This window comes from Jaculus jaculus, chromosome 6, assembly GCF_020740685.1.
Source record: "Jaculus jaculus isolate mJacJac1 chromosome 6, mJacJac1.mat.Y.cur, whole genome shotgun sequence".
NCBI classification, from domain to species: Eukaryota; Metazoa; Chordata; class Mammalia; order Rodentia; family Dipodidae; genus Jaculus; species Jaculus jaculus.
Genome location: NC_059107.1, coordinates 138019475 through 138042199, shown reverse-complemented (window position 1 = coordinate 138042199; position 22725 = coordinate 138019475). Strand labels below are relative to the sequence as shown.

Genomic DNA, 22725 nt, shown 5'->3' with positions numbered 1-22725 from the left:
AGGAAGGGGAGAGGAATAGGAAAAAGATGGTATTAGTGGGAAATAGGTGAATAGAGTTATTGCATGTTTGAATTTATTCCTCTCACATCTTATTTTCCTGCCATGGATTCAGTAATCCTGGGTCCTTCCTATCTGTCTTTTTATAGGCTTAACTTTCATGGCTTAAAAACACAGTAAATGCTTAGACTCTTGAAGTCTTTAATGGCTGTTCCTTTAAACTGGCTCCCAGAGAATCATGCTTTTTGACACTCAAATATTTCTGGGAAAGAATTATTAAAATGAAGCGAAGTCTCTACTTTCAGGTCCCAATTACCTTTCCGTCCATTCGCTACCATTAAGCTAAGCTTGCATTTAGTGTGCTGGAACTTGGAGAAATGACTGCATTACCATCAAAGCCTGCAAGGCCAGCGCTTTGCATAATCACTGCTGGACCGGCTTCTTGGGCTTGGCATCTGCCGCGGGCATCCTTTGGGGGCCTTTTTTTTGGGATTTTGCCCATGCAAAGTTCTGGTTACTGGCTTTACTCATTCCCAAACCCTGGTGAGGATTGTCTAGTCACTGCAATTGCTTTTTCTTCATGGCACATTCTTCTGTCAAGCAGAGCCCCCTCCCTCCCCACCCCCAATTCCACACTTGTTAGAATAACAAGGGGATCATTCTTCCCTGGTTGGTGCCACTGAGCAGTGGCCAGTACTGGACCTCACCTTGACTGGACACAAGGGAATGCTGCAGTTGGCTCCATTTGGTGGCAGCGTGTGGAGGCACGAAGCACCTGATTCCTGGGGGGGGGGGGGGCCTTCCGCAGAGCTTGGCGGGTGCTGGCAGGGGAAGAACTGGCACAAGGAGATGGGGTGAAATGAGTGAGGTTGGCCAGAGGAGCTCCAGGCTGACATTGCAGTCGCTGCAGGGGCAGAAAGAAGCCCAGGGCGGGGTGGGTGCTGGTCACGAAACCAGCCAGGAGGAAGCTAATGGGGCTGGAGGTGTGAGCATACTTCAGACCGGGGAAGTGCCGCAAACAGGCCGAGGCTTGCTGCAGAAAAGTCACTCTGAGCAAATCTTCTGTGCTCCCCAAATGACATCTTGTGGGAAAAGGGCAGGCAGGGTCTCTGACTTGTCTTACACCTAGCACATAGTAGGTTTAGTTTTTTGTTTTTTTTTTTTTTTTTGAGAGAGACAGACACAGAGAGAATGACAGATAGAGGGAGAGAGAGAGAATGGGCGCGCCAGGGCTTCCAGCCTCTGCAAACGAACTCCAGACGCGTGCGCCCCCTTGTGCATCTGGCTAACGTGGGACCTGGGGAACCGAGCCTCGAACTGGGGTCCTTAGGCTTCACAGGCAAGTGCTTAACCACTAAGCCATCTCTCCAGCCCTAGTTTTTTTTTTTTTTAAAGATAGGGCCAGAGTGAGAATTGGTGCACCAGGGCCTCAGCCACTGCACTTGAACTCTAGACTTGTGCCACCTAGTGAGCATGTGCGACCTTGCACTTGCTTCACAGTTATGCATCTGGTTTACTTGGAATCTGGAGAGAGATCAGACAGGGGTCCTTGGCAGGCAAGCACCTTAACTGCTAAGGCACCTCTTCAGCCCCAAGGTAGGATTTTGATTAGTATTGACTCAAAGAAGCTAGAACGTAAATATACCACCAGCAGTGTGACAGAGATCCTCCTGGTGTGCCAGACTGAAAGTGAATTTTCCTAAGAACCTTCTAGCATTTTGTTGGGTTTGGGATTATCTGTATCTTCTATGATTTTTAAAACACGAAACAATGGCAGGAAAGGAAAAGCAACATGTCCTTGTAGAGAGATGAGACAAGTTTTTTTTTTTTTTTTCTTTAAATACAACTGGAGAGAAGTATTGAGTCTCCTGGTATTTTTCCTCTATAAATTGTAGAGTAATTTATGCAGGAGAAAAATCAATTTTCTTTACAAAGGCAACTAGATTGGTGGTTTTAAAAAATATAATTTTTATTTATTTGCAAGTAGAGAGTGAGACAGAGAGAGCAAGAGCGAGGGGGGGGTGGGGGAGGGTGCACCAGGGCCTGTAGCCTCTGCAAATGAACTCTAGACGCATGAGCTACTTTGTGCATCTTCATGTGGGTACTGGGGAATTTACCCAGGCCATTAGGCTTTGCAGGCAAGTGCTTTAACCTCTGAGTGATCTCTTCAGCCCTTGTTTGGTGTTTTAAAGGGGCATGAGTCAGATGGTTTGAAGTTTCTGAGATGGAGAATTATGAGAATGTACTATTTTTGTTGTTGTTGTTTGTTTTTCGAGGTAGGGTCTCACTGTAGCCCAGGCTGATCTGGAATTCACTATGTAGTCTCAGGGTGTCCTTGAACTCATGGCGATCCTCCTACCTCTGCCTCCTGAGTGCTGGGATTAAAGGCGTGCACCACCACACCCAGCTAGAATGTACTATTTTTTTTTAATTAGTTTTCTATTCCGCAAATACAGGCAGTTTGGTACCATAATTAGGCTCATCCATGAACTACCCCCTCCCCATTGGCCCTTCCTTGTTGAGGTATATGGGTCGTGCCTTGTGGAGTTAGCCCACAGTTATTGGTATGATAAATGTCTCTGCATATCATGACCCAACATGTGGCTCTGACAAAGAATGTCCTTTTTTTTGATGGGAACACAAAGTAGGAAATGATAGCAATCACTGGGATCCAGACATTAAACATCAGGACCAAGGAAAGGTAGAGAAAGCAAAAATACTGATACAAAAACGTGATAGCTAAGGCTTTTGGGATGATTTTACATGGAATTTCCTGGCAGCCATGGCAAAAAGGAAAAGACAGGAGCTTACCAGTTTCTCAGAAAAGGCAATGTTTCTGAACAATTTACATTTTTTAGTCATTATTCTGGAGCTGATAATTCAATTTGGGTCCTTAAATTTGCTTATCTTCATTGTGATTTCTTTTGGCTGTTACCTCCGCCTTTATGTCACATGCTACACACCCCCTGTGACCGAAGTTACGCCCTCAGGAGGTACAGAGGAAGTGAAGGAAGTGTATTCAGTCCTGCTTAAAGTCCTGCATGGCATGTCACTGGGGCTAAGTTTGTATTGTTTTTTTTTAAAAAAAATCTTTATTCTTTTCTTTGGTTTTTCGAGGTAGGGTCTCGTTCTAGCCCAGGCTGACCTGGAATTCCCTCTAGTCTCAGGGTAGCCTTGAACTCATGGTTATTCTCCTACCTCTGCCTCCCCAAGTGCTGGGATTAAATGTGTGCGCCACCACGTCTGGCTTAAAAATCTATTCTTTAGAAAGAATAGAGACTTATTTGCGTTTTTAAAATTTTTTTTTATGTATTTATTTGAGAGAGAGAAAGAGAAGGAGAGAGGCATATTGATAGAGAGAATGGGCGTGTCAGGGCCTCCAGCCACTGCAAACAAACTCCAGATGCATGCATCACCTTGTACATCTGGCTTTACATATGAACCGGGGAATTGAACCTGGGACCTTTGGTTTGGCTTTGCTGGCAAGCGCCTTAACCACTAAGCCATCTCTTTGGCCCCTTGTGTTTTTTTTTCCCCCCAAAGACACTGTGGCTTTGTATGAATTGCATCTAGCCATTTATTGTGCTTGAGATGGGAGCCACAAACTGGGTGGCCGCTGTTCAAATGTGGCTTGGCTCTTCAAGGTTTGTAGCTTTCAATCCTATTGGGAGTTTTGGACTCCTCCAGGGAGCCTTTGAAAATTCCATACTGCTAGGCTCTGTTCTACTCTGGCTGGATGAGATTTTCAGATGTGGAGCCCAGGCATGTGATGTGTACTGACTTGTGATTTCAAGTCCCCGTGCACTCTCTGCTCATCAGTGTTGCTTGGGAGCTGTCGTCCATCCATCTGCAGAGGGACCTGTGTACCCTTGCACCGTCCTGGCACTTGCTCATTGTCAGCCATCCTTGTGCAATTACCCTCTGACTGAGACCAGCCTCCTGAGCAGCCATGGGGGCTACTAACTGAACTGTCTAGCTCAGGCCTGGTAAACAGCTAGATGTGACCTTGGGAGACGGGCAGCTGTCCTCTGAGGAAGTGAGAGCAGTAGCCCAGTGATGGGGGAGGAATTGCCTCTAACTCTGCGTGGTCAGGGAAGGGGCCGTCATGTCAGAGAAAAAACTCATCTGCCTGGGGAATGTTCGCCCTTGGCCTGTCCTGGCTGTCAGGTACCACCCGTGGGAGTAACAGTGATTTCTCACGTGTTAGCGTCTTTGCAAAGCTGGGCGTAACGTGCCCACAGTCATGTGGAGAAACTTGTTCTATTTTTCAGTTTATTTAAGTTTTAGTTAGCATACAGAGCGGCAGGTTTCCTTATGACAGTTTTATCCGTACTTTTGGTTGACCCTGTCCCTAACCAGCTTCTCTCTCCTCTCTCCCTTTCCCCATCCCACGCCCAGCATTTTCCTCTTCATTTTTGGGGCACATCCTTTCCTTAAAGTCACTTTTTCCCCCTCTCATGAGCCCCTATCTACGTTTAGGTCCTTTACCCATACTCCAACGTAAAACAATAAAATAGAAGCCAGCATCTGTGTACGAGAGAAGAGAACGTGCAGTATTTGTCTTTCTGAGCTTCGGTTACCTTACTTAATGTAATACTTCCCAGTTCCATCAATTTTCATGCAAATTTCAGAATTCCATTTTTCTTTATGGCCAAATAAAGCTCCATTGTGTATATGTAGCCCCTTCTCATTATCCAGTCATCTGTTGATGGACATCTAGGCTGATTCTATTTCCTAGGAACACGGATGTGCAAGTATCTCTGTGATAGGCGATACGGTCCTTTGAGTATATGCCCAGGCACCTGGGCCATATGGCAGTTACATTGTAGTTCTAATTGCCATGAATATAATAGGCTAAGTACTTACACAGGCACAAAGCTTCGCAAGTGGTGGGGCTGGTCTAATGCCCAGGTCTGATCAACCCTTGAATTCAACTGAATGAAATAAACTGTTACATCTGGATGTATCTTTTCTTTAAATAGTTCTTACTTTTTCTTTTTCTTTATTCAAGACAGCAAATTTATAACTTATGAATATTAATCTGGATACCATTATTAATATTAATCCTGGCTTTTTTATCTTAAAAAACTTATTTGTGTGTGGGGGGGCATGTGTGCCAAAGCATGTGTATGGAAATAAGAAAATAACTTTCAGGTATCTGTGTGCCCCTGTAGCAGACAGCTTCAGGTTCGCTGAGATGAAGGTCCAGACCAGGCACAGTTATGGAGGAAGGGATTTATTGAAGCTTACAGATCCAGGGCAAGTTCCATAATGACAGAAGAAGCTGGCCTGCCTTCACAGGTCCAAGGAGAGAGAGAGAGAGAGAGAGATATGCACAAGCCTAAAAGCCAAAAGCCACGCAGCACAGCACACTTCAGGAACTTCAGCTAGGCCCACTTTGCATATATTTAGATTTAAATCTTAAACCCACCACCACACCTAAGATCCACCCAGTGACACGGCCTCCAGCCAGGTGGCTACAGATGCAAACTACAAACTAATAAAACACTGAATATATTGGGGGCCATCTATTCAAACCACCACAGCCCCCTTCTTTAAGACAGGGTCTCTTGCCACTGCAAACAAATGGCTAGACTGCAAAGGAACTGCACACTAGCTGACCTGCAAGGTTGGGGTTCCCCTGGCTTCACCTCCCATTGTCATAGGCATGTTAGGGTCACAGACACTTGTGCCGCTTTGCACCCAGCTTCATGTGGATGCTGAAGAGTTGAACCGAGGCCAGCAGTCTTTGAAAGCAAGTGCCTTTAACTGCTGAGTCATCTCCCAAGTCCCTCCTTTAAACTTTTCTATCTAAATTTATTTATTTATTCGTTGGAGGAAGAGGAGATCAGATAGAAAACGGGCAATGCCAGAGCCTTCAGCTCCTGCAAACAAACTCCAGATGCATATGCCACCTTGTGCATCTGGCTTATGTGGGTCCTAGGGAATTGAACCTGGGTCCCTTGGCTTTGCAGTCAAGTGCCCTAACTACTAAGGTATCTCTCCAGCCCTCCCTTAAACTTTTCTTTTTCTTTTTCTCTTTCCTTTTGGTTTTTCAAGATAGGGTCTCACTCTGGTCCAGGCTGACCTGGAATTCACTATGTAGTCTCAGGGTGGCCTTGAACTCATGACAGTCCTCCTACCTCTGCCTCCTGAGTGCTGGGATTAAAGGCGTGCGCCACCACGCCCGGCTCCCTTAAACTTTTCTATTGTCAGTTTTCACACAGGTACACAGGTTCCTGTGACCTTCTCTTATCCCCTTTCCCTATCCCCCTTGCACTTCTTTCCAACTAGTCCTTCTTCTATTTTGATATTATTTCTGTTTTGCCCTCATCCATCATATATAACCTCAACCCACATATGTCTTTGGCCAGCTTCTGCCAAGTACTGGCTTGCCAGAAGAGCATCCACCTATGATTCCATTCCTGAGCCTTAGGCATTCATGGGAGGCTGCCTGAGTGAGGGTCCTGCAAGGCAGAGATAAACAGACCCCTGAAGTAGAGTGATGGGGTGGGGTGCAAGGGCTGATTGGTTAGACCTGGTCACACTCTAGGTCTGTGGCTGAAGGAGGAGGAATGCTGGGCAGGAAAAGACCCTGACACCCATTGAATGTCCCTGCCCCGAGGGAGCTTAAAGTCTAACAGGAGGAGTCACACAAAACCTGCTTTTTAACAGACAGGGGCTCCAGGAAGGTGCTGGCAACACTGAATACACACAGATAAGCACTTGGCTGAAAAACAAACAAACAAAAATATATGTCTGACATGGTCCTCAGCACCAAATAAAAAAGAAAAAAAAAAAGCCATGTTTGAGTTAAGATCTGACAAATGAGTATAAGTTAAATTCATTTTGACATTTATATACACTTAATCCATATCCAGCTATAATCAGTAAAATCTTTTTGTCTACTTCATCCAGAAAGCAGCGTGTTTGAATATGGTTTTCTTTTCCTTATTTATTTGCAAGGAGAGAGAGAAAGAGAGGGATATTAATTGATTGAATGAATGACTATAGGTGTACCAGGGTCTCTAGCCACTGCCAATGAACTCCAGATGTATGCTCCTCTTTGTGCATCGGGCTTCATGTGAGTACTGGGGAATCAAACCTGGGTCATTAGGCTTTGTAGGCAAGTGTGTTAACTGCTGAGCCATTTCTCCAACCCTGAAGATATTTTTCATTGTCTATGTAACATGCTACAGTGTGTTGTGTAGTAATTCAATCCTGTTTTCTCTTACTGAATATTCTTTTTAAAAATATTTTTATTTGTTTTCAAGTACAAAGAGAGATAGAATGTGTGTGCCATGGTCTCTAGCCACTGTAAAAGAACTCCAGGTACATGTGCCACTTTGTGCATCTGGCTTTACATAGGTAGTAGGGACTCCAACCTGGCTCATTAGCCTTTGTAGGCCTTAACCTCTGAGCCATCTCTCCAGTCCCTCTTACTGAATTTCTTCAACAAACCCATTTTTACATATAGTTGGTTTTCTCTTGAAGGAAATGCCAGTAATGGTTTACTGGATCAGAGGATGCCCTGCATTTACTAAAGGCACCAATAGCTTACATGTTCCTCATGTAGCCTCTTCAGTTCATCAAGAGCTCATTCTGTCTCCTCTGTGGCTTCCTCCTGCGGAACAGTTTCCCTAATTTTCTTGTCAGTCTTTGCAGCTAAAGTTGTACAAATTCTTCATAATTAACACTTTCGGATGCCAGCAATGACCCCCTGTAAGTACCCATTTCTGCCATCACCAAAGTTGCGCATTTCCCCAGAATTCTTCTCAGACAACCCACACATTTTAGTGAGCACAGAGCTAGCTATTCAGTAGAAAGATGATATGGCTAGCCTCCCTCGCAGCTGGAGGAGGCCAGTAGAATGAGGACAGGAAGTTGTTGGGTGGCCCTGTGGTGGCCTTTCTTGACTATACTTTGCTTCGCCATATTATGTGGAGTGCAGTTGTCACGACCAGGGCTTCAGCTGCCATCTTAGATGGAGAGATGGCTTAGTGGTTAAATGCTTGCCTGTGAAGCCTAAGGACCCCGGTTCGAGGCTCGATTCCCCAGGACCCACGTTAGCCAGATGCACAAGGGGGCGCACGCATCTGGCATTCATTTGCAGTGGCTGGAGGCCGCGGTGTGTCCATTCTCTCTCTTTCTGCCTCTTTCTCTCTCTGTCGCTCTCAAATAAATAAATGAAAATAAAAAAAATTTTTTTTTAAAAAAGGGCTACATCAACAAGTTTACATGTCTAAAGCATCATTTTATTGGACATGAAAACTTCACGCAAGGCCATGAGTGGACATCAAAGTCAGCGCCCATTGCAAGAATCCGGTGCTTCTCTGAATCCTTGCCATACTACGTCTCTCTGTTTTAGAAAAGACATTATTTTCATGGTAACAGCTACGTGTATCAAGCTCGTTCTGGGTGTCTAGTCCCTTGGGAAGAGTTCCACTTGCTCCCCTTATTTTATAGATGTGAAAGTTGAGGCTGGAGAAGATTAACAAGTAGGAGGGCAAGACCCTGTCTGATTTCTCCTAACTCCAGGGACCAGAGTGGTGCTTGGTCTGTGAGCTGTCCTCTCTGTGCATGTTCCGCTCAGGAACACTTCCCATGGCTTTCTTCTTCCTGCCACGGATGTCTTCAGTGCGCCCTAAGCTGTCCCTCCTCAAGCAAGTCTGCCTTGAGTCCGCCATGCCTTCTTCTATCTTGCTGTGTTAACACTATCTATGTATGTTCTGTTACATCAATATCACGTCTTATTAATACCCATCTATCCCCACCGTAGACCCTGAGATATTTGAAGGAAAGTCAAGTTTCATTTGTTATTATATCCCTAGAACCTAGTGTGGTGCTTGGCTCATAATAGGTGCTTAGTAAGTATTTTTGAGCTGCTGGAGGACTCTTTATGCCTCCATAAGAGATGTGTCTGCTGCTTCTTAAAGCTCTTGGCATGGGTTATTTAACCTAATCCCTCTGCTAGAACATGTTCTTAATCTGATGTCTTCTGTGCCAAATGTATTTGAGACGTCCAGGTCTTGATTTGGTAGATAATTTTGTCTTCGGTCATATGTGGCATTTCCTCTTTGCTCTCAGCAGGATGGCTCTGTTGCTAATGACTTCACAGTATGAATAGACATCATACTATTAAGTCACAGTGAGCTTTTATATGCAGCCCTGCAAAACATGAGATCGTAGGCATGAATTCATTCATAATAAAAATGATTGCCCAAGTCCCAAATTGCATAATTGCTCTCTTTGTATTTAATAGGTGAATAAGAGGTAGGTAGTGAATGTTCAGAGTTGAGAGATGTGTTGTGGAATGAGGCATAACAGACCTGGAGCTCCCCTACAAGTCAGGCCCTCACTGTTCATTTGTCAATAATCACGGAGTCCCCATTCAAGAGGGTCAATTAAGTTGTATCCAATGCTGGTTTGAGTATGAAATGCCCTCCTTAGTCTCACGTGTTTGTAATTAAGCCTCAAACTTAATCCTTAGCTGGTAGAACCCTTGGGAGGTGAGGCCTTGCTGGGGGAGGTGGGTCACTGGGTCTGGCCTTGTAGTATTGTAGCCCAGCCCCTCTTGTTGCGCAGGAAGCACATGCTCTCTGCTTCCTCTGTGGTGAAGTGGAGATGTGACGTCCAGCTGTCTGCTCCTGGCATGCTTTTCCCATCGTGCTGAAACTTCCCCTCAAAATTGTCAGCTGAAGTAAATAAACCCTTTCCTTCCATAAGCTGCTTCTGGTCTGGTGCTTTTGTCCTAGCAACAAAAAGGTAACTGCTAAAACTCCTATTTGTGGGAGTGAAATGTCCTTGTCTGGCAATTCCTCTAGGGAGCATAGTCCTTATGTTAGGTATTTTCAGACCCCTCCTATTAGCGCAGTTTGTCATGTGGGGCAGACCCTCCACAGACAGGAGCAGAAAGAATCTTCACCCCATTTTGCTGTTAATATCAAGGCTGCTAATTCTTGGATTTTTTAAACCTTTTATTTTTTCATGTGTGTGTATAGTGTGCATGTGCTTGTATATGTGTTACACGTATGTGTGCAGATAAGCATGTGATGAGTGCACACAGAGGCCAAGATAACCTCAGGTGCCACACACCTTTTCTTTAAAATGTATTTTAAAAAATATTTTTTAGAGCTGGGCATGGTGGTTCACACTTTTAATCCCAGTACCTGGGAGGCAGAGGTAGGAGGATTTCCATGAGTTTGAGGCCACCCTGAGACTACATAGTGAACTTCAGGTCATTCTGGGCTACAGCAAGACCCTACCTCAAAAAAAAATATATTTTAAACCTTCCTTTTAATTTATTTATTTGAGAGAGAGAGAAGCAGACAGAGAATGGGTGCGCCAAGGCTTCTAGCCACTGCAAATGAACTTCAGACACATGCACCACTTTGTGTATCTGGCTTTACATGGATATTGGAGAATCAAACCCTGGTCCTTAGGCTTTGCAGGAAAGCACCTTAACCACTGACCCGCATCTCTATCTTTCTTGAGACAAGGTCTCTCATTGACTTGGGGATGACCAATTAGGCTAGACTAGCTAAACAGTGGGTACTGGGGATGGAATGCATTTCCAGGCAAACCCTCTATCTTCTGAGCAATTTCCCCAGCCCAAGCCTTTTCCTTTTTTAAGTCTTCAGTTTATCTTACTTTTTGGCATAGAAGTTGGCAGGAAGAGACAATACAATAAACCAGAACCTGGGCTGGAGGGTGGTTAAGGCATTTGTCTGCAAAGCCAAAGGACCCAGGTTTGACTCCCCAGGACCCACATAAGCCAGATGCACAAGCGGGTGCGTGCGTCTGGAGTTTGTTTGCAGTGGCTGGAGCCCTAGTGTGCCCATTCTCAATCTCTCTCTCCCTCCTTCTCTTTCTCCCTCTTTCTCTCTGTCAAATAGATAAATAAAAATAAAATATTTTTAAAAATAAATAAAATAAACCAGAACCGGAGGACAGGATGCTAACTACTGCCCTCAGCTGTTTATTTATCTGTCTATCATTTAAATTAGTTTTAAATGTGAAGTTCAGTGACATTCATTACATTCACATTGTTGAACAACTGTTGTCACTGTCAATGTACTTTCATCCTTTCATGCAGAAAGTCTATACCTGTTAGGCAGTAACTATCCATTCCCTCTCTCTCTTAATACTGTACCTGAACTTGAACACCTGGCATAAGTGGAGTCCTATAGTGTTTGTTCTTTCGTGACTGGTGTATTTCTCTTAGCACAATGTTTTTGAGACTCACCCATGGCATAGCGTGGGTCCAGTTTTCCTTCCTTTGTAAGGCCAATATTCCACTTGTCCATTCATGTCAGTGGACACTTGAGCTGCTTTTCTTTGGGCTGTCAAGATTAATGGTGCTGTAAGCATGGGTGTGTGAATATGTCCTCCTTGAAGTTGCCCCTCCCTTTGGGCTATGTTCCAAGTGGTGCTCTGATCCCCTGAAAACTCAGCAATGCCATTCTCAGTTATATTCTATGCCCAGCAGATATGCAAACATACGTGCATACCAAAACTCGTGTACAAATGTATACAGCAATGTTATGAATGGCCAAAAACGAATGGAACAACCCAGGTTTCATTGAACTGATAAGCAAATAAGCAAAATGTGATCTGTTCATATAAGGAGGTTATTCGGTAATCGAACAATGAGGGTTGTAGTAGTTTGAATAGATGGCCCCCAATATATTCAGTGTTTTGTTAGTTTGTAGTTTGCATCTGCAGCCACTTGGCTGGAGGCAGTATCACTGAGGGGGGGGGGAGGGGGTTTCCTTAAAGTTCGGTGGTGGGTTTCAGATTTCAATCTAAAGATATGCAAAGTGTACCTAGCTGGAGTTCCTGAAGTGTGCTGTGCTGTGTGGCTTTTGGCTTTTTGGCTTGTGTTTCTCTTTCTGTATTTGGTACTATGAAAGCAGGCCAGCTTCTTCTGCCATTATGGAACTTGCCCTGGATGTGTAAGCTTCAATAAATCTTTTCCTCCATAACTGTTCCTGGTCTGGAAGGTCTGGAAGTTCATCTCAGCGACCCTGAAGCTGTCTGCTACAAGGGTACTGATACCTTCTGCAACAAAGTGAACCCCAAAAACATGTAATTGAAAGAAACCAGTCACAGAAGACCAATACTGTATATTAATGGGTGGCTTTGGGATCCCCAAAATGCTCTAAAATAAGATTATATGAAAATCCATTGAATTGTATATTTAAGTGAACTTTAGATACGAAATTCTGTCTCAATCGAGCTGCTTGAAAAAAACATTTAGCAGCAGTGTCTCAGCATTCCACAAGGTGAGGGCATCACATCATGGAAGTGGACTTTTCTACCCTCCACGGAATCAAATTCTATACTCTGACTTTGGAGCAGAAATCAAGGAATTTGTTGTTGCAAATACAGGAACAAGAAGAAAATTAAAATATTAGCTTCCCCATGTGTGTTAGAAATGAAACAAATTTTAGCCATACTTGTCCATTCTCTAGCAATATAGCATGTTTTTCTTTTATGAGTGATGAATTAATGGATTGATTAATTGACGGACAGAGTTAATGGAACAGAGCTTCAATAGCCTTAAGGTCCTCTTGCCCTGTGTGTCCCCTGCCGTCTCTCTGTCTCCCCTGTTGGTAAGGCTATGTGCACCCATGCCCTGCATGGCTAGACCTTCCACCTAGCACTTAGCACCCCCTTCCCTCACACTTGGTGATTAATTCCCTGCTGAAAACCAATAGTCTTCTCTCTGCTCAGTAAACCAATTTTAAGCTTACTAGTATGTGTGATTAGTGGCTAATTAACAACTGAGACAGTGCTCAGTGGTACAGCACTTGCCTCTCATGGGCAAGGCCTTAGGTTCAATCCACAGCCCACCCCCAGACCCCTTCCTGACATACACATAGACAGTTAATTTCAGGAAGACTTGCCTGTTAATCTTTTTTTTTTTTTTAATTTTTAAATTTTTATTAACATTTTCCATGATTATAATAAAAGTCCCATGGTAATTCCCTCCCACCCCACCCCCACACTTTCCCCTTTGAAATTCCATTCTCCATCATATTACCTCCCCATCTCAATCATTGTACTTACATATATACAATATCAACCTATTAAGTATCCTCCTCGCTTCCTTTCTCTTCCCTTTATGTCTCCTTTTCAACTTACTGGCCTCTGCTACCAAGTATTTTCCTTCTCCTGCAGAAGCCCAATCATCTGTAGCTTTGCCTGTTAATCTTGTGAAAAAGTTTTATCTGTCAAATTCAATCTATGTTATCTGTGCACACTATTCATGGCTGTTACATGCAGCCCAGTATTGACTAGAATCTTTTTTTTTTTTAATTTTAATTTTTTAGTTATTTGAGATAAAGAGAGAGAGAGAGAGAGGCAGATAGAGAGAGAATGAGTAGGCCAGGACCTCTAGCCACTGCAAATGAACTCCACATGTATGTGCCACCATGTGTATTTGGCTTATGTGGGTACTGGGGAATTGAACCTGGGTTCTTAGGCTTTGCAGGCAAACACTTTAACTGCTAAACCATCTCTTCAGCCATAGTTTCTCCCTTTATGCTATTTCCATTGTCTTTAAGATCCTGCCTCCCACAGGACTGTGTCTCTGAGTTCTGGCTCACTGTAGACTCTCCTGCAAGAACCAAGGCTAGCTTTAAACTTCATGCTGGCTTGTGCAGGGTTGGTGTGTCATAACCATTCACTGAATGTGTAGTTCTGGGTGGATGGAACTTAAGGCATGAGCCAGAGGAAAGCAGCCGCCATGTGGTGGTTTATCTTCCTTACTCTCATGTCTCCTGAAGGAATGCTGTGCCGCCAGCGTACTATTGAGAGAAGGACATGGTGTCCTGCGTGACTGATCATGACCTAGGTTTACAAGCATGCCAATGCAGCATCAAGTCACATGAATTAAACCTCGAGAATGGAAATAATGTTTGGCTTTTCTTCCTGAGAATCTGCAAATAATCGTTGTCAGTCCAAAAATCTCCCAAAAGGCGTCTCTGGAATGTTAGCTCTGGATGTCTTATTGTACTTTTGTTGGCAGGGTTGAACCAAAGCCATTGGCCCTGTCAGTGGTTAGGCCAAGAGGAAGATATACGTAGTCCAGAGCCAGGCACACACTTGTATTTATTGGTTTAAAATATAGCTCTTATTTTTAAATACTTTTATTTATTTGGCAGAGAAAGAGGGAGAGAGAGAGAGAGAGAACAAGAGAAAGAAAGTAAGAAAGAAAGACAGACAGACAGACAGAAAGAAAGAATAGGCATGCCAGGGCCTCCAGCCTCTGCAAACGAACTACAGATGCGCGTGCCCCCTTGCGCATCTAGCTAATGTGGGTCCTGGGGAATTGAACCTGGGTCCTTTGGCTTTGCAGGCAAACACCTTAACTGCTAAGCCAACCCTCCAGCCTTATAATTCTTGTTTTTAATTGACACAGTTATTGTACATATGTATGGAGTGTAATGTGACACTGCAATACATGCATACAAGTAGGGATCAGATCAGGACAATATATATATATATATATAAAATCACCCCCAATGGATATCATTTCTTTGTGTTGGAAACATTCAAGGTCCCCTTTCCTAGCTATTATGAAAGAGATAATTAATTATTGTCAACCATAGTTATCCTCCTGTGCTTTAGAAGATTAGAAGCTATTAAGCCTGTCTAACTACAACCCTGAGCCCATCAACCATCCTTATTCCATTCCTCCCCTCTCCATATCCTTCCCAGGTTCTATGAATCACTGTTCTCCATGTTATTTGAAATCAGCTTTTTAGATGTTTGCATTATTTCTCTTCATAGACTATCCTCCAGCTTCATGTATAATGAGAGGATTTTTTATGGCCAGATAATATTCCATTGTGCATATGCTCCACATTTTTGTCTGTTGGTTCCCCCCCACTCTTTTGATGGATTACCTAGGTTGATTTTATATATTGGTTCTTTGTTAATGGTGCTGAAATACACATAGTCATACACATAGACTTTTAAAACAAAGATCTTGTTTCTCTCTGTCTTAATATTTTTTTTTTATTTGAAAGAGAGAGAGAAAAGGGAGAGGAGGTATCCTTAGGGTCTCTTGCCATTGCAAACAGACTCCTGATGCATGTACCACTTTGTGCATCTGGCCTTACAGGGGTACTAGGGAGCTGAACCTGGATCGATCGGCAGGCTTTACAAGCAAGTGCCTTAACCACTGACCCATCTCCCCAGCTCCTCCTTGTCTTTTGTAAGTTAGTTTACCCTCACCATGATGAGTGTTCTTATAATCACCTTCATGTTGCTGGGGCAAAACATCCACCAAAAGCAGCTGATGGGAGGGAAGCATTTATTTTGGCTTACAGTCCCAAGGGGAAGCTCATGGTGGCAGGAAAAGCATGATACAGGCAGAGGCTGGACACCAAAATCTGCCACAGCAGGCGGAAAACAGCAGCAAGAGAGTGGAAAAGCTGGGCTATCACTCCCCAGAGTAGGAACATACCTTGTCCAGCAAGACTCCCACCTCCCAAGTTGCCCCCAGCTGGGGAATCAAGCATTCAGAGCACACTGAGTTAAGTACTTCTGAGGTTCCTGTGGGTTTTCCATCAGAACTAGGAGCCAAGTATGTACCATGACAGGATAGTAAAGGCTTAATTTCCATTTTCTTCAGATGAGTTCCACAGCTAAGGGATCTGAGATGTGAGTGGATGTCAATGGAATTTTCTTAATACCGTGCTCCACAGTAGAAGGGCAGGAAGCCTAAGGCCTGGCTGCACTGTTACTCAGCTTCTCAGCCATCATATTGGTGGCCTGTGACTTCTGCTCTGGCTGCACCCCCCTCAGGATGAAAGAACCTTGCCCTAAAAGGTAGGTGACAAAGTTGAAGGCCCGACCCAGCTTTGGCTTTGGACAGGCCTTAGCTTGGAACATTCCATCCCTCATGAGCACTTAGATACATATGTGTGTTTGGGGGGAGGGGGTTGGGAAGTTGGTTGTCTCGAGGATGGGCTTCACTTTATTCCTGATTTTTATTTCATTTCAAAAAATTAACTGAGGGGCTAGAGAGATGGCTTAGTAGTTAAGGCGCTTGCCTGCAAAGTCAAAGGACCTAGGTTCGACTCCCCAGGACCCATGTAAGCCAGATGCACAAGGAGGCACACGCATCTGGAGCTTGTTTGCAGTGGCTAGAGGCCCCAGCACACCTGTTCTCTCTCTACCTGGCTATTTCTCTCTCAAATAAATAAACAAAAATAAAAATATTAGCTGTGTCAATTAAATTAGTAAATAAAAATAAAATATTAAAATATTAGGGTGTGGTGGCGCACACCTTTAATCCCAGCACTCGGGAGGCAGAGGTAGGAGGATTGCTGTGAGTTCGAGGCCACCCTGAAACTACATTGTGAATTCCAGGTCAGCCTGAGCTAGAGTGAGACCCTACCTTGAAAACCCAAAAATAAATAAAATAAATAAGTTAATTAATTAATTAAAATATTTAAAAAATTAAAGGTGAATTTTAAATATTACTCATAAAAAGAATGGTTTGCTTTTAGCAGTGAGAACCACTTAGTTCTGAGCCTCAGTTGACCCGTTTCTGGAGTGGAGATCATTTCTAATCTACCCTTTGTGTATGATTCTGAGGCTCAAATGTGGAAATAACCCATGTCTGAATTTCTGAGTGTGTCTCCTCACTTGCCCACTGGTGTGGCTAGCATAGGCTTAGTATACAAGGGTTAAATAAGATCATATATGAAAAGCACTTGTTAAGGAAAGGCAAAATGCAAGAATGTGTACTCTGTCACATGATTACTTAATCCCAGCCTCCCGCCCTAGCCCTTCCACCCAGTCAAGTGTCCTACTTACTGCAGCCTGAATACATGGCCGGATGTTCTATCTTCATATCCCAGACCTCAGCGCAGGCTCTCACTGTCCATTCTCTCCCTTTCCATTACTACTGCAATCCCTATCACTACCCTCCCTGAAATTCCGCCCCATCTTCTCTGTCTGTTCCTGTCTTTTCTTCCGTAAAAAAAAAAATAAAATAAAATAAAAAATAAAAAAAAATAGGAACACTTGGGCCGGAGGGATGGCTTAGCAGTTAAGGTGTTTGCCTGCAAAGCCGAAGGACCCAGGTTTTGATTTCCCAGAGCCCACGTTAGCCAGATGCACAAGAGGGTGCATGGGTCTGGAGTTCATTTGCAGTGGCTGGAGGCCCTGGCGCGCCCATTCCTCCTCTCTCCCTCTTTCTCTGTGGAATAAATAAATAAAAATCATTTTTAAAAAATGGAACACTTTACGAATTCAGGAACATGCTAATCTCTGAATTGTTCCACTTTCAGTATACGTGCTGCTGAAGTGAGCAACACTCCATCTCTCCAAAATTTCCTATCCTCTAAGGTCAGCCTGGGCAGGGGGGGCAGTGGCGCTCCAGTTTGGTTGTCTTCCTCTTGGACCACGCGCCAGCTTCTTGCTCCCTGGAACTTAAGTCCGCAGACACTGGGCTGCACAACTGAGATATCAATCAGTAACTGCCAAGTGTGCCGCCCCTGGAGACTTTAGATTGAAAAGAACCAGCAACCTGGAGTCCTCTCTTCCCTGGGGGTGGGTGGCCTCCCAAGCAGGAAATTCGGGTCCAGGCTTTTAGAGCAGAAAAGAGCCTTAGGGAGTTACATTTTTCTCCGTGTCACAGGTGCTTCATAGTTACACCCTCTTTTCTGCATGATGGTCAAAGAGCACTCAGTAGAGCTACCCACCTATCAGATGGAACGAAATCTAAGCCAGATGTTAGATGGCTTGCCCAAGGTCACTCCCCTTGGGGGAGGAGAGGGCTTCTCTTTGTTCTAAAAACCTGTATTGCTTCAACAGGGAGGGTAGCTCTGAAAAATCAGTAGAAAATGCCATTTGGGATGAGATATCTGAATATTAATGATAAGATATATATTAACTTATCACACGGCTCTCTGAGCCTTAATTAACCTGTTTCTGGAGTGGAGATCATGCCTGATCTACCCTCTTGGTATTTATTATTCTGAGGCTGTAATGTGGAAATTTGAATTTCCACATTTAATGTGTGTGTGCGCGCGCACACACACACACACACACACACACACTCCTTTGCAGTGTGGAAGCAGCCAAGACCTGAAGCAACAAGTATAAGATGACCACCTTGGGACCCAAAGCACCCGATGGGGGGAAAGGATTTCTTTTGACCTACAGTCTTGAGGGGAAGCTTCAAGGTGGCAGGGGAAAGCATGTCATGAGCAGTGGCTGGATGTCACCTCCTTGCCACAGGAGGCAGAAAACAGCAACAGGAGAGTGAGCTGAACTAACACTGACAAGCTGGGGGACTAATAAAACCTGAGGCCCACCCTCCCCCCGTGACACACTCCTCCAGCAAGGCTCCCCTCCTAAGTGGTCATGAGCTGAGGACCAAGCATTCAGAACCCACGAACTACCACAGATGCTGAGCCAGTGGTTTGCTAGGATGCCAGAAGAGGGGAGAGAGAACTCATCGTTGAATTTATGGGGGGACCCCACAAAAACCCATGCTGTACAAAGCATACTTAGCAAGCTTGAGCAGCATAGAGGCAGGTGTGGCGCCTTAGGGCCAGTCTGAATTGTGGGTGTTTTTATTTTTTCTTCTTCTTTTTTTTTTTCCGAGGTGGGGTCTCACTCCAGCCCAGGCTGACCTGGAATTCACTATGGAGTCTCAGGGTGGCCTCGAACTCACGGCAATCCTCCTACCTCTACCTCCTGAGAGCTGGGATTAAAGGCGTGCGCCACCACGCCCGGCTGCCAGTGTGAATTGAAGCTTGGCTTTTCCAGCTGTGTAGCCTTGAGCGAGTTCTTTATCTCTGTGCTTCAGTTTCTGTGTTTGTAAAATGTGAGGATAGCAATAGAACTACCCCTCAGCATTGTTGTGAAAAAGAAAAAGGAAACATACATAAAGACTTGGAGAGCTGTGCCTGGCACATGCTAAGGGCTCAGTAAATATCGGGGGTTATTGTGGCTCAGGAAAGCATTGCCCAGAGAACTTCAGAAATGCCCATTGCTTGGCAAAGGTCAGAAGTCAATGGCCCAGCATCAGTCACAACAGCAGGTGGGTATGTGATGCTTTCCTAACTCCATACAGGGTCTGAACTGGGCTATACCTCAGTAGTATGGCATTGGCTTAGCATGCACAAGATTCTGGTTTTGATCCTTAGACCCTCACACACACAAAAATGCTTACAGCGTGCAGAGGGTCCATCTCTCTCATAGTTCCACTCAGGTGTCCATGTGTGTGATGTGCCCACAGAAGGCAGACTTCAGAGCCAGGCCTTCCCCTCAGTATCAGGGACTTTGGCTTTGAGTAAGAAGTTGGCCGAAGGGGCTGGAGGGATGGCTCAGCAGATAAGGCATTTGCCTGCAAAGCCAAAGGACCCAGGCTCAATTCCCCAGAACCCACGTAAGCCAGATGCACAAGGTGGCGCATGCGTCTGGAGTTCATTTGCAGTGGCTGGAGGCCCTGGTGCACCCATTCTACCCCCCACCCCCACTTCTGCTTCTTTCTCTCAGTCTCAAATAAATATAAATATAAATAAATAAATAAAAAGAAATTGGCTGAAGACACTCGGGGGGCTTGTTAAACAGCAGCATGTTTTATCTTCCTCCAAGAATCCAGAAAACACTGATTTCCAAGGCAGGTTTGTAACGACGTGCTCAGTCCCTCACGCCGTTCTCTGCCCAGCCCCAGAGAGACATGAATGGTTGATAAAGGATTTATGTTTGCCAGTCATAAGCGTAGTAAAGATGGGCTTGCCACTTCTAGAAAAGTGCTTCATTTATCAGCTGGGTGAGGTATGGGCAGCAAAGCGCTCGAGGGCATCAGGGAGCAATTTCCTGACGAGATGTGGAGAATGCCAAAGGACTTCAACTTTCTGACCAACTCCAGGCCTTCGCTGTCTCCCTCCCTGCTGCAGACAGGGAGGAGCGACACAGTGGCCATCTACTCTGCAGCCATTTGCCTGTGGACTCTTTCTGCTTGTTGATGCCGATTTCCCTCCCTTTGTCTCTCTGCCCCTTCCTCTCTTCCCCTTTCTCTTTCTTTTCTTTCTTTCTTTTTTTTTTTTTTTCTCTTTTGAGGCAGGGTTTTACTGTGTAGTCCAGGATAGCCTCCAGCTCATGAAAACCCTTCTGTCTCAGCCTGGTACGTGCTGGGATTACAGGTGTGTACCAGAACACCCAGCTATCATTAGATTCATAAGATTCATTTTTTTTGCATGTATATGTGTCTATATCTGCATTGGTGCATATAAGTGTGTGTGTGTTTGTGTGTGTGTGTGTGTGTGTGTGTGTGTGTGTGTGTGTGTAGGCCAGAGGTCAATGGCAGGTGTCCTTCTCAGTCTCCAGCTTATGTTTTTTTTTTAAGGAAAAACTTTTACGTCTTTATTTAGTTGTGTGTGCACGTGCATGTGTGTGTGTGTGGGGGGGGCACATGTGCTGCAGGGCATGTGTAGAGGTCGGAGGACAACTTAAAAGTGACTGACTCTATTTCTAGGTGGTTCCCTTCGTGTTTAGGGTCTTACAGAGTAAATTAATGAGTCTGTAAGCATCAGTGTTATTCTTGGTAAAATGGAGATAACAGGACTGGAGAGATGGCTGAGCAGTTAGGGCGCCTGCCTGCAAAGCCAAAACACCCAGGTTGGATTCCCAAGAACCCACGTAAGCCAGATGCACATGGTGGCGCATGCATCTGGAGTTAGTATGCAGCGGCTGGGGGCCCTTGTGTGCCCCCACACACACTCTCTCCCAAATTAATTAATTAATTAAGTATTTTTTAAAAATGGAAATAGTGGTAGATTCTACCTTGATGAGTAGTGATAGGTGCCTGGTCCATGGCAGGGTGCTCAATAAGTGGATGACTTATATGATATTTATGCATTGTCGGCCAGCATCATATTTGGTTCCTCTCATCCCTTGGTCCATTCTTGACTCCTTGGAAGCCTACAACACACAGACAACTGAGCTGCTTTGCTGTCCTTTGGTCTCTGATGGCTGGCCTTTGGATCTCCTGCGCCGACCGACCGTAAGCTCCTGAGCAGAGGGAGGAAGCTGCTGTCTTTGTTTCTATAGTGCCTGGCACCAAATAGACAAGAGAAAGAGCTGCTTCTGTGGTATTTGCGCATAAGTTGTCACTGACACTTAATGTCATGAACATGATTAACTCTTGTCCTCAGCTAAAGAGGGTGCACATTAAAAAACAAACAAACTAGCATCACAGAGTCTGGCTCATTTTGCTCTCTGCTTGTCCATCACAGGAAACTTTGCTATTGATTTGTTGGGGTTAGATAACAGTTCTTAAAGAAACCAAAATTGCCAGGTGTGGTGGCGCATGCCTTTAATCCCAGCACTCAGGAGGCAGAGATAGGAGGATCACCATGAGTTCAAGGCCACCCTGAGACTAGTAAGTACATAGTGAATTCTAGGTTGGCCTGAGCTAAAGTGAGACCCTATCTCAAAAAACAACAAAGTAATAATAATAATAATAATAATAATAATAATAATAATTTTAAAAATAGATAACAGTCTCACTTGTTTCCTTCTCATATATAAGGGTCACTTAAAAGGCAACCTCCTTACAATAGCTGGAATTTAGGTGATGATTTGAAAGTTAATACTTTTCAATTTATGATTCATGCTAAAGGAGCATGAATTTGCAAAGGCATTAAACACTTCCCTATAATGTTGGAAAGCGGCATAGAAGAGAGAAAGGCATGAGATCGTCTGACTTATGTCCAAATCAGAGCTTCAGAATTTATGAGCTGTGCAGCTGTCCAGATGTGGCCCCAGCTGTCTCCTCCCTGCGTCCCCATTTGTTAGACTCGGTGCGGACGACAATGAAGAGCACCAGAGCAAACCTCCCAGCCCGCCCGCCTCCTGCCGGCTTCCTCGAGTCTTCGCCTGCGCGCCCTCTCTGGAGTCTCCTTACTCTGCACATGTACTTACCATCTGTTAAGCAATGCTGGTCAACAGGGCTACATCCACACGCTGGGCCTCATTCCGTGCCTGAGAGATTCCCGAGGGCTGACAACCTGAGGGCTGCCCATGAGTGCCTGGAGAATGGGGGGCAGCCCTCTTGCGTGCCATCGTGGGGTTAAATTTCTCTCAGCACAGATTCTAGGTCAGCTTCAGCCCCTGGTGGTTACATCTTTCCAGTTGGTAGGTTTGGATGCTGTGCAGCGGTCCAGTGTGGTGTTTACTCTGCGCTGCTCTGCTAAGGGAAATCTGAGATGTGTTATTCTGCTGCTAAGACATTAATTAGTTATACTTGGAGCAGCAAACATCATGTAAACCCAAATCAGTAATTTGAAAACCTCCCCTGGTGAAGCTGAGTAGGAGGGAGAGCCAGGTCACGTGGGAGGTGAGCCTACCGCTCCAAACCCAAGAACAAGTGGACACTCAACTCAGCAGAATTCCACTAGGCAGGAGGAGCTGTCCCTGTGGCATTTACATAAGCTGGACAGGAGATGCCTAGAACTCGGCCACTTGTTTACGTAGCTTAATGTCTCTGCTTGTATTCCTTCATAAAACTCACCTAGCCCATCCATCCACAGCCTGCTGCGTACCAGCTGTAGTACAGAGGTAAAGACTTCCAAGAAATTTGTGGCCTAATAGAAGAGCTGACTAACTAACAGAAAGTTAAACATGGTGTTACAGTTTTTAAAAATATTAACATCTACTAGTAGTAAAGGAAAAACAAAACATTAAGCATTAGTG

The 22725-nt window shown here is 44.7% G+C and overlaps 1 protein-coding gene and 1 long non-coding RNA gene across 4 annotated transcripts in view; one reads left to right on the top strand and one right to left on the bottom strand.

The window, feature by feature from the left end:
- Tmcc3 (transmembrane and coiled-coil domain family 3) overlaps nucleotides 1-22725 on the top strand; it is a 347661-nt gene that overhangs the window by 104292 nt on the left and 220644 nt on the right. The window lies entirely within an intron of this gene.
- LOC123461447 lies at nucleotides 8231-22153 on the bottom strand. Its single transcript, XR_006637695.1, has 4 exons — nucleotides 21955-22153; nucleotides 20815-20952; nucleotides 11243-11339; nucleotides 8231-9165 (listed from the first exon to the last, which is right to left on the bottom strand). It is a non-coding gene; the product is annotated as an uncharacterized LOC123461447 (long non-coding RNA).